This window comes from Lampetra planeri, chromosome 69 (assembly GCF_965212315.1).
Source record: "Lampetra planeri chromosome 69, kcLamPlan1.2.h2, whole genome shotgun sequence".
In the NCBI taxonomy this organism is placed as follows: domain Eukaryota; kingdom Metazoa; phylum Chordata; class Hyperoartia; order Petromyzontiformes; family Petromyzontidae; genus Lampetra; species Lampetra planeri.
In genome coordinates this window covers 3,171,428-3,182,998 of record NC_136174.1, presented here as the reverse complement: position 1 = coordinate 3,182,998, position 11,571 = coordinate 3,171,428, and the positions used below count along the sequence as shown (strand labels likewise).

General features: G+C 50.8%; 2 protein-coding genes across 4 annotated transcripts in view; one reads left to right on the top strand and one right to left on the bottom strand.

Moving 5' to 3' along the window:
* The window catches only part of LOC144737441 (tripartite motif-containing protein 14-like), a 410,883-nt gene that overhangs the window by 84,035 nt on the left and 315,277 nt on the right, over positions 1–11,571 (top strand). The window lies entirely within an intron of this gene.
* Positions 1–11,571, bottom strand: part of LOC144737434 (uncharacterized) — a 34,891-nt gene that overhangs the window by 17,619 nt on the left and 5,701 nt on the right. For all 3 annotated transcript variants that reach the window (XM_078620126.1, XM_078620129.1, XM_078620128.1), the window contains exon 2: positions 572–717. The gene's annotated coding sequence lies outside the window, so the exon portion shown is untranslated. The remainder of the gene's footprint in view (positions 1–571; positions 718–11,571) is intronic.

Sequence of the window (11,571 nt, the reverse complement as noted above, 5' to 3'; positions counted from 1 at the left end):
ACATAGGAGTTACGGCTACGATGGACAGGACCCTCACTTGGGTCCCCGGCCACGTGTTGGTGCCTCTTCAGATGTAGGACGTAGAGCTTCCAGCTTGTAGATGTCACTACATCACCACCCCCCCCTTCGTAGCATTCAGCCATCCCGGCTGTCAACTCCCCCTCCAAAAAAACTAATTAGTGAAAGGCAAGAGAAAAAAACCAATGTGTGCCTCAACAATAACAAGAACATCAATAAATACCCCAACCCACTTGTACAAAAATTACACTATCCACAAATGAACAAAACCAGCAGGGAGAAGGGTATAAAACCAACGAACCCATAACAAAACCACAACAACAAAGAAAAACGCGTGAACCCACGGGATCTCCTCGACTACCACACCTCCTACCTTCACCGTGTAATGATGCTCGCGAGCTCAATAGCGGCCAGGATCAACCAATAACCGCCACGATTCAAGAGCGTGACAAGCAACTGACAGTGTGGGAGTGTGTGTATACGGGGATCATGAAAAACGAGTCTTTGAGCGAGTCCGTGATGCCGGGCCCCCAGGGGAGGTGGGCTCACTCACCCTAGAGGTCCCGGGGAGAACGTGCAAATGTTCCACCGAACCCAGATCCTCACAGAAAGCAGTAGGCTGGGTTGACGGGTCCTCCGCGCTCGAAGCCTACGACGCAGGCATGCGCGGCCGTTCGGGAGACGTCAGTCGCGTGGCACCTGGGGGCAGAACAGAATCGCTCTGCTGAGGACCAAGCTCAGCGGGCACACACCCCAGCTTGTCGGGACACATTCGACACTTGGCCCCTGCGATATGGAGATGAAGCGAATTCGCGTGGCGCAATAAACAATTTCAGGCGAGAGGGATGCACGAACCAACTCCGCCAACCCAAGCGGATCTGGACACACTGTGGTCGAACAACCCGAACAACATCAAACGGCCCCCACCAGGGCTGGAATAAATTAGGCGATGTACCCACCGGCACCTGTGGACAGTGCAACCAGGCCTTATCCCCGGGTGTCCATTCATACAGAAAAGCACGCACTCCTTTAAGACGTTCGTTGGCCAATTGTCGCGACTCAGAATTAACCCTGGAAGCCTCCCGTGCCTCGGAAAGCTTTTGAAGAGTGAAGATTTAGACATTTTGGGCATGGCCTATAACTGCACATCGATGGGGGGATCGTATTCCCTTCTATACATAAAAAAAATGGTGAGTAGCCGGTGGATGCGTGCGGGGCCATCCTGTAAGCGGCAAGGGCCGTAGGGATGTGTAAGTCCCAATCGAGTTGTGACTCACTGACCTGGTGGCTCAACATGGAGGTCAGAGTCCTATGTAGCCGTTCAACTCTGTCATCCGTCTGCAGGTGGTACGCTGACGTGCACACCTTCTTTATCCCCAACAAATCGCAGACTTCACGCAACAATCTCACCTATAAAAGTATCCGCGCGCTCGCGCTTGCGGGGGATTTGCCTCTCGGACGGTGGGCTATATGTAGAAAAAATTTTGCCGGGTGGCACGCCCTAAGCCCCGCGGTGGGAATAGGCTATTTCGTTTTCCCATCCCTAAACTTTAAAGTAGTTTAATTAACACATTTGTGCCGTTTACTTATTGTGCGACATCGACCGTACCAACTGACGCCAATTGCGTGGGGGGGGGGGCGGACCCTACTAAGTGATGCGCCTTCGCTCGAGCTCACGGGGACATTTCCTTTTACGCGTTTAACAGCCAATACACACACACATGACACTGCGGATATTTCTTCACAGTATCATGTCCTCTTCGCCCCCCCCCCCCAACACGATGTGTCCAGTTTATACTACTGAAGACTCCCTAGATAATAATATTTTACTGCTTACATACCATTATTCTTGCACGGGTGGGGGATGTTGGGGGGGGGGGGTAGCGGCCCAGCCCCTGGCCTGGCAATGTGCCAACTCCGCCGCCTCGCCAATGTAGGTCAGGAGGGGGGCTACGCATGGCACAAGGCCTCAACACGCCTATGGCAAGTACAAATTTCCAAGCTTCTTACACTAACAAATCAAGTCCAATGTTTTCTATTATTAAACACATTAGTTGACAAACATTACTATAATAATGTTTGTGTGCACAAAACTCTTTATTTTTAGGTTGCTAAATTTTCACTTTTTTTGCTGCGCTTTTATGACGCTGCGACGGTCTGCCAGTCTGTGATGTGGCCATGTACGTCCATGTGTATGTGTGTGTCAGTCCATATGTGTGTTAGTCCACATGTGTATGTAAGTCTATACGTGTGTGTCACTCGATGTGTGTGTGTAAGTCAATGCGTTTGTGTGAGTCCATATGTGTGTGTTCATCCATGTCTGTGTATCTCAAGTAGATGTCTGTATGTCACATGTGTTTGTGTGTAGGGCTGTGTGTGTCAGTCTATCTATATGTGTCTAAGTCCATGTGTGTGTCTTAGTCCATATGTGTGTACGTACATATGTGTGTTTACGTCAATGTGTGTGTAAGTCCATGTATGTCTGTGTGAGTTGCTGTATGTGTGTACGTCGATATATGTGTAACTCCATGTGTGTGTAGTGGGTTCGAATTAGGTGCACACACACACAGCTTGGAGGCAACACTATTTATTAAACGATAAGTAATATAACACTGTACATGAGGTGGTGACCACCTTCCTCAACTCACTAACACTCTGGAACACTATACAGAGTGGACCAGGCAGGCGACGGCCTGCCTGGTCCAGGACGACGACCCGGGACTTGCGGACCGATGATGTCGTCTTCACTTCGGGAGTTCAACAGCCCCGCTCTGCATCCACACCCCGCTTATATTCGCTCCGGCGTGCCCGACTCCGCCCAGGCGTGGCTGGCTCTGCCCAGGCCACGCCTCCCTTCCCCCACCTCAAGGGAAGGTCTGGGTCCCTCCACCACGTGACCCCCCAGGCACCCCCTTGGGGCCCCCAGCCCTCGTACGGGCCGACACAGTAGTGACGTCCTATGTCACTAGATGTGTATATCTCAAGTAGATGTCTATGTGTGACAGTCTGTATGTGTGTGTACGGCAATGTGTGTGTCACTCTATGTATGTATGTGTGCGAGTCGCTGTATGTGTGTACGTCCATGTGTGTAACTCCATGTGTGTGTATCTCAAGTGGATGTCTATGTGTGTGTGAGTCCATATGTGTGTGTGTGTCTGAGTCCAAGTGCTTGTGTTAGTTGCTGTGTGTGCATGCCTCCATGTTAGTCAGTGTAAGTCCATTACTTTGCGTGTCTGTAGGCCCATGTGTGCGTCTTAGTCCATGTGTGTGCTTTATTGACCTGCTCAAGGCCTATGATACCATCAGTAGACCTGGCCTCTGGGTTGTTCTTCGTGCTTTCCGAGTCCCTCACCCACTGCTCACCATCCTTAATGACCTTCATGATGGCGTGCGGCCCCGCGTCAAACTATGTGGCCATGAGTCAGGGCCATTCCCTGTACACCTTGGGGTGCAACAGGGATATCCTCTGGCTTCCACATTATTTTACATATATTTGGACCACGCAGTTCCTGAAGCCTTCAATGGCTGTACCGCTATAATTTCCATCTGGTACAGATACAATGGGAGGCTGATCGATGCCAGGGTGCGGTCAAGGGATGGCTCCCTATTGCTCAACCATGTTATGTATGCCGATGATCTGCTAATTGCTGCTCACTCGGAGGAGGAGTTCGAGGTGCTGCTGCTGAACCTGGAGCTTGCCACCAAGAGGTGGGGCCTTACCATCAGCCCCACCAAAACTAAGCACCTGCCTGGGTATTTTCTACCATCGGACACTCCACCCCCACAACTCCCAATTGGTGATGGGGCAGTTGTGGAGACAGTGGAGAGTTTCCCATACCTTGCTAGTGTGCTAATGACCGGCTCCGGTTTAACAGCAGAGGTCTCACTCCGAATCAGTCGAGCCACATTATCTTTTCATTGGTTGCGTAACACTGTGTGGAAGCTACCTGGTCTATCACTCCGCACGAAGCTTTAGGTCTTCTCGGCCACGGTCATTCCCTTCCTTCTCTGCGCTTGCGCCCCCCTAATGGAACATCTTCGCCGGCTAGAAACATTTAGGATGGCCTGCCTACGATCCATCCTGGATTTAACCAGGCTGCATTGTGTGAGGAGCTCACAAATCCTTGAAAGATGTGGACAAAGTCCCATCGGTGAGCTCCTTCACCAGGTAAGGCTACGTTGCCTGAGTCATGTAGCCCGCATGGCCAGACACCGCATGCCGAAACATCTTTTGTTCGGCCGGATCGAGGGGGCTAAACTGCCCGGCACGGGCTCGAGAAGACATGGAGTGATGTGGTACAGGAGGACGTGGAGTTGAGTCAACTTGCCGATGACTGGTACCAGCCGTGTCAAGATCGGCCTCTGTGGAGGAGCTTCCTGAAGGACGCTACAGGGCAGTTGGAGGCAGTCGCCCTCCAACAACAACGGAAGATGGAGGAGCGACGCTCACAACAACGAGCGGAGAGCCGGGTGGCTAAAGCACAGCAAGTTGCCACCGTAGGGGGAACAGGTGATGCATCAGCCAGTCGTCTCAGTCAGTCGACCTGTGCCATCTGGGTCTGCCCCGTGACCTCATGCCAGTGGGCGTTCGACACTTTACGTGGCCTCAAGGTGCACATAGCCTGGCACAAGCGTTGTGGTGATGTCACCGCCACTTACTGGCGAATGGCGGTTGTTATTGTTCAGTCTATGTATGTATGTGCGAGTCGATATGTGTGTGTAACTCTATGTGTGTGTGTCAGTCCATTTGTGTGTGTAACTACATGTGTGTCTGCCTTTTTCGCCCGGGCAACGCCGGGTACTCACCGCTAGTTTAGAAGATACATTCTTGCCCTGATCAGTCAAAAGGCGTTCAGGAGCACCCTTGTCCATAACATAACCATTGAGGAATGCCTCAGAAATAGTCACAGCCGATTGATTAGGGAGCGGCCAGGCAACAGGCCATCGTGAAAAATACTTGACCCCCACAAGCAGATGTTTGTTCCCTCGAGCGGTAGTGGGGAACGGACCAAGGATGTCCAGAGCAACAAGTTCATTGACGCGTGATACCTGAATCGATTGCAGAGGGGGGCGGCAGGGTTTCGCCGGAAGATTCCGCCGAGCACACTGCACGCACACTTTGAGCAAATTGTCGACATCCGCAGACATGGCCGGCCAATAGAAATCCAGTTTGAGCGTGGCCAGCGTCTTCCGCACGCCCAGGTGCAAGAGACGCTCGTGCACAACCCAAATAACCTCGCCTCGCAGGGCAGTGGGGAAGACAATGGTATAACAGCGCAGCCCCCCTGTCCCAATGCATTAGTAAGCCGCCCCGCAGAATGACTGAGGCGATGCCGCGTTGATCCGCGCCCCCATCAGCTTCCCTAACACGACACCGCAATTTGAGCAGCGAGGCATCCTCCGCCTCAAGGCGTCCCCATTCCTCGTAATCCAGCCCAATGACCGCATCCTGTGTGACCGGACCGGTACCCGTCCCACCCGTCGCCGCATCGGCAGATGCCGTGAGAGGAGGGAGCGAGGTCACATCGGCCAGTTTACAGCGCCCGGAACCAGAAAAACATGCGCACCCTCCAGTTGTTGGCAATCGCGACAGGGCATTGGCATTCGTATGGCGAGATCACTTGCGGTACGTAACATGGAACGAGAAGTCCTGATGGATCTCCAGCCAGCATGACAATTTGCCCAACGGCAGGTCTACACGCAGCGCGTATTGGAGCGCTGCATGATCGGAGTGCACCTCCAATCGTCTACCGTACAAGTAGGGGCGATATTGCTGCACAAAAACCACAATGGCCAGCAATTCACGGCACATAACACAGTACCGCTGTTCGGCCGGAGACAGCACCCTACTGCCGTACGCAACAACGCTCTCCACCCCATTGACAACCTGCGACAAGACGGCTCCAATTCCGGTATTGATAGCATCCGTATCAAGGATGAACGGCAATGAAAAATCAGGATAACGCAGGGGAGGGGCGTTCACCAATCCATCGCGGATAGTAGGAAATGCAGCCTCCTCCTCCTCCCCCCAATGAAACTCATGACCCTTAGCAGTCAATGCGTGGAGAGGTTTGGCAATTGATGTGAACCCGGCAACGAAATGGCCATAGTAGGATGCAAAGCTGATGAAACTGCGCACCTCACTCACCGAGGTGGGGGTCAGCCAAGTTTGGACACATGCAGTTTTGTCCAGGTCGGTTGCAATACCCGATTAGTTAACAATGTAGCCAAGATACCGAACAGATTTCTGGAGGTTATCCGCACGCATTTTGAGGAAGACGGCACGCAGTTAGACCAAATGGTCATCAAAAGTGTGGCTGAAGACGATTACATCGTCGAGATATATTAAACACGAGTCCCACTGGAGACCCGCCAGGACCAGTTCCACGAAACGTTGGAACGTGGTTGGCACGGAATGGAGCCCCATAGGAAGCCGATTAAATTTGAACAATCCCTGCGGCGTAGGAAAGGCCATCTTAGCCTTCGAAGCATCGTCAAGCGGAAACTGCCAAAACCCGGATAGGAAATCGAGGGTAGAAAAGAACTGCACCCCCACCAACGTGTCAAGCGAGTTATCCATGTGTAACGGTGTAAATAGTGCAGGAGACGGTTGACGGAGGCAACACGTATCTATTTATAACACTCTACAGTAACAGTCAGCTATACAGCCTAGGAACACAGCCTACGGCTAAGCGTGCCTGACACCGGCTACGCTCTCAGGTCCTCCGGCTATGTATTTCCTAGAGGAGGCTATCTGACCCGACCTAGCCAGGGTACGGGTCCCAACCACTGACCCATCGGACCCGGCCCTGATAAGGACGTTGGGCCGGGGGTTCCCAGGGTCTCACCACTGAGCCACACAGAGTCCCGGCCCTGATAAGGGCAGCGGGGCTAGGGGTCCCAGGGTCCTACCTAGCTTGCTCCGTCTTCCTTCTTCACTGGCTCTTCTGCTCCAACGACTTCCCGAGCTCTCTCGCGCACTGCCCTATATACCCAACTGCCCCCCGAGGGGCGGGGCTGTATGCGGATGTAGCCACCCCATGCACGGACCGTGATGTAGACACCGGAACGTAATGGCTCGCTACACCCCGGTACGTACCACCTCTACACATGTGAGGCAAGAGATAAGCATCCACAACAGAAACCTTATTAATCTTGTGAAAATCAATGCAAAATTGTAAGCTACCATCGTGCTTTTTTACAAGCACAATCGGAGCTCCCCAGGGACTGGTGGATGGTGAGATGTCTGCGGCCAACATCTCATCAACCGCCAGCCGAAGATGTTCCTTCTCCGCCGGGCCCAGCCAGTAGGGGTTCTGCCAGATAGGGGCCCGAATCGCCTGTATCAATGTGGTGACTCTGGAGTGACGTGTGTCCAATATAACATTTTCGCTTGCTAAAAATATCAGAAAACTCACGCAAGAGCACCGGTAGCTTCCCCATCTGGTCCGCAGACAAAGCGCCACTCTCAGCACATAGTTTGTCTATCCAACCATCATCCACATCCCGGGGTTGTCGTGTGCAAGACACAGGACCGACATTCCCGACGACACCCCCTTCCGGACGCGCCGGCGACGCATGAGCCAACACAGTACCCTCCTGGATGACCGTTGTGTCCAACCCAGCATTAAAAACCTGAATAAAAGGTTGTTGGACACTAACGTCTGAGCCGCTACCAAAGTCAGTCCGCGACTGACCTTATTAGAAGGTCCCAAAATAATTCCGTCCTTCGTAGCCCCCAAATCGAGCAGCTTCCGCAAGTGGAGGGGAAGTAACATCTGCGCGCCGGGAGGGATTCTCACCGTTCGGCGGGCAAGAGCCTGCATCGTAGCGTTGGCTGTGCACAAACGGGTGGGGGAAGGCAAAAATGCCATACGACGGCCGGATGACAATTCCAAGATGCCACGGTCAATATGGATTTTTAAGGGCATCCTTCCAGGAAATTGGTTCGAAGTAAACATGGAACAACCAGGGACGTAGAGATAAGAATATATCCCAACAATTTAACATCAGTGATGCGCACCTCAGTCGTTATCCGACCAATAATACCCAACGAGCCGCCGTGAGCAGGGAAACACGGTGCATCAACAGGGTCTAGAACCCGACACTTAGGGGGCAAAATATTGTATATCAATTCCGAGATGATAGTCGCCGATGCACCCGTGTTGACTAGCATCCTTATTTCTACACCCTCAATAAACCCAAGCACGGCAGACGAACTCGCGGTCGCAGCCACCACTCGATGGGCCAGCTCCGACCACTGATCCGGTCGAAGCGGACGAACATCACAATCACTCATAAAAAAATACCCGTACCGACGTGCATGCCGGAACGGGCTCCGCTCTATCAGGTGCCCCCGGCTCCTTGCAGAATGCGGCACACGTCACCTGCGCCCTGTCCCGTTGTAGAAGTTGCTGGGCCTGGATGCACTTAGCGATCTTGAGAGACGAAATGTCATCATCTTCGGCTGAAAGAATGGTGTGGAGAACTTTCGCCAAAGCCAGCAGTCCCTCAAAGACCAACGCGTCGATACCATTGTGGTCCATTTTCGGGAAGGCGGCTTTCGCTAGCGCCAAAAACGTGCTATGGAAGGCGAGGGCCGACTCAGTTTCCCCCTTCCATCGCGTGGCGAACTTGTGGCGCGTATTCACCGGAGGCTCGTAGATTGATGCCATCTGGTCGAAATCCTGAGTAAGGGTGGACCTCTCCAGCGGCGGGATGGCGAGAAACACTGCAAGGGCATCGTCATCGAGGGCGGCAGGCAACGCCCGCAGCGCCTCCGTTCATCCCCGCCAAGTCAGCGTTCGTGAGGAACCGCCGCTTGAAGGCCACCCAGTCACTACTGGTAGCCGCAAACTTTTTAATAAAAGGAAGCGCTCACCAAGCCCCGCTAGGCTGGTACTACATCCACCTACGGGTTGTACGCGATGACGGTGCATCGCACGCCGTGCTCTGCTAGAGCCGGCCTCACTTAGCAACACACACGGTGCTATCCGCGACGTAAGTACATCGCATGTCACGACCCTCCCGGGCCGGTACCACACAGTGACATCCCCAATGTCACTACACATGTAATAAGAAACCCTATTGCTTTCATTAAACCTATGTGTTTAATATGGTCAATATACTTTACAGCAAATAAAAACTTTACACTCTCACGCACTGGAACGGTGAAGGTGTTGTGGCTTGAACCATGCCTGGCCGCCTTCATCTGCTCAGTACAGATGCTATAACGCTTCACCAAGTACTTAACCTAGGAACAATCAATCCAGCAGAGGCCTACAATAAGTTAAGCTATTACTTGTCAATCATGTCTGCTGTCAGCAATAATACAACTCAGAATGTTGGCTTCATAATGCAGTGGATGAACAAATATGCCTCCACTCCCCATGTAGATACCACCTTACATACAGATATGTTTCACATGGATCATTAACAGATTATATAAAAAACAGCCACCATTCACCACTGGTGTATCTGCCATGATAGGTGTGAATTGAGGCCATGTAAGTGTGGAGCACTTGCCAGTAGGTCATGGGAATGATCGGGGTGTCAAGGGATGACCGAGATGACTGGCAGATACACCACCCGTGCTACGCAACTGTGCCAACTTGCTGCATTTTAGCCACCCAGCACCGCAACTATTAATGTGTCACTCCTCTGACCTCGTTGTTGCAGGACAAATACCTCCAACTACCCTGCAGTATCCTTCACGGGCCTCCTCTACAGAGGCTGATCTTCACACCCCTGGTACCAGTCATCGGCAAGTCCGATCACCTCCACATCTTCTAATCTCTTCTCTAGCCCATGCCATACCTGCTTAGTCCCTCATATCTGAACTAACTTACGCTGCTTGAACATGCAGTTTCTGAGCATGCAGGATTCATGACCAACCAATGCAGCCTCGCCTGCCAAAGAGGTTCACTGATTATATTCTATACTGACATCTCAGAGATTTGTAAGCTTCTAATACCATCAAGTCGGGCTCAATAAAGGATGGATCATAGGCAGGCCAATAATTGTATAAGCCAGCACAGATGGTTCTTTAAAGGAGTCCATATTTCACATCCACAGAGAAAGGGGTCATAGCTGTGGGCAAGAAGATTTAGTGATTTGTATGGAGCAACGGTCCAGGCAGCTTCCTCACCGTGTTAGACAGTCTAATTAAAGAATTCTGCTCGACTAATTTGAATTGAGACTTTAGCTGGCAAACCAGAACTGGTCATGAACACATTTACCAAGTATGGGTGCTCCTCCACCACCTGTAGAACTGCCTGATTACTCATTAAGAGGCGAGCAGGCAGAATGTTGGTTGACATTAAGAATTTAACACGTAGGCTTTCGCGACCAATGTTATTCATAATCAACGTTTTTGGGTTTAGATCGCGTTATTTATAAATGTGTCATAACCCTCCACCACCCGACACGGCCAATCAGTAAAAAAGTGTCACGTTGACAAAAGACAAATAGTTCACTGCTTTAGCCCACCGGTGTGTTGAAGCCACAACATTTACAATTTGAGTACGACGTTTCGCTGGTAATTGCATCCAGCATCATTGGGCAATTCGCCACAGCAGAGCCTCACCATTCTGGCGAATTGCCCGATGATGCTGGATGCAATTACCAGCGAAACGTCGTACTCAAATTGTAAATGTTGTGGCTTCAACACACCGGTGGGCTAAAGCAGTGAACTATTTGTCTTTTGTCAACGTGACACTTTTTTACTGATTGGCCGTGTCGGGTGGTGGAGGGTTACGACACATTTATAAATAACGCGATCTAAACCCAAAAACGTTGATTATGAATGACATTAAGAATACCCACGCAGGTGCTTTATTTTATGGAACATATGCAAAGCTCCTCCTCATGATGAAATGCTCCAGGTACAGAACAAGAGTCCCTAACTCAGCGGTCGGGAACCTATGGCTCGCGAGCCATATATGGCTCTTTCAGTGACGGCATATGGCTCCCAGACAATTTTGAGTTGAAAAAAATAATAATAATAAAATAATCAGTTTGGAACTGATTTTAAAATACTTGTGATATTGTTTAATAATACTGTGTCATTTTAAAGTAAACAGGAATTAGTTTTGAAGATAAATTTCACGGGTCACGCCTGCATGAAGCTCAACCTCACCACATATGAACCAGACTACAAGGCCATCAGCAAAACCATGTAGCACCAGAAGTCGCATTAAAAGTAAGACATATTTAATTTATTATACATTAAAAATACTTATTTGGTTCTTTCGGTTAAGTCACGTCTAAAGATAAAATAATAAATTAAATTAAATAATAGAATACGACGTTTCGATTGCAACACAAGCAATCATCATCAGGTATAATGAAACAGCGACATAAAATCTAACCAGAAAACTATAGACAGACATATTAGCAGACAGATATCACCAAGATACATAGCGAGAGCAACACAGGTAACAGAGAGGGGTGATCGTCTCTGTGTGGTGGCCTTAAATAGACAGGGGGGGGGGGGGGCGGAGACTTCTACGGGGAAGTTTTAAGCTTATCTTTTTTCTCTCTCTCTGGCAACCT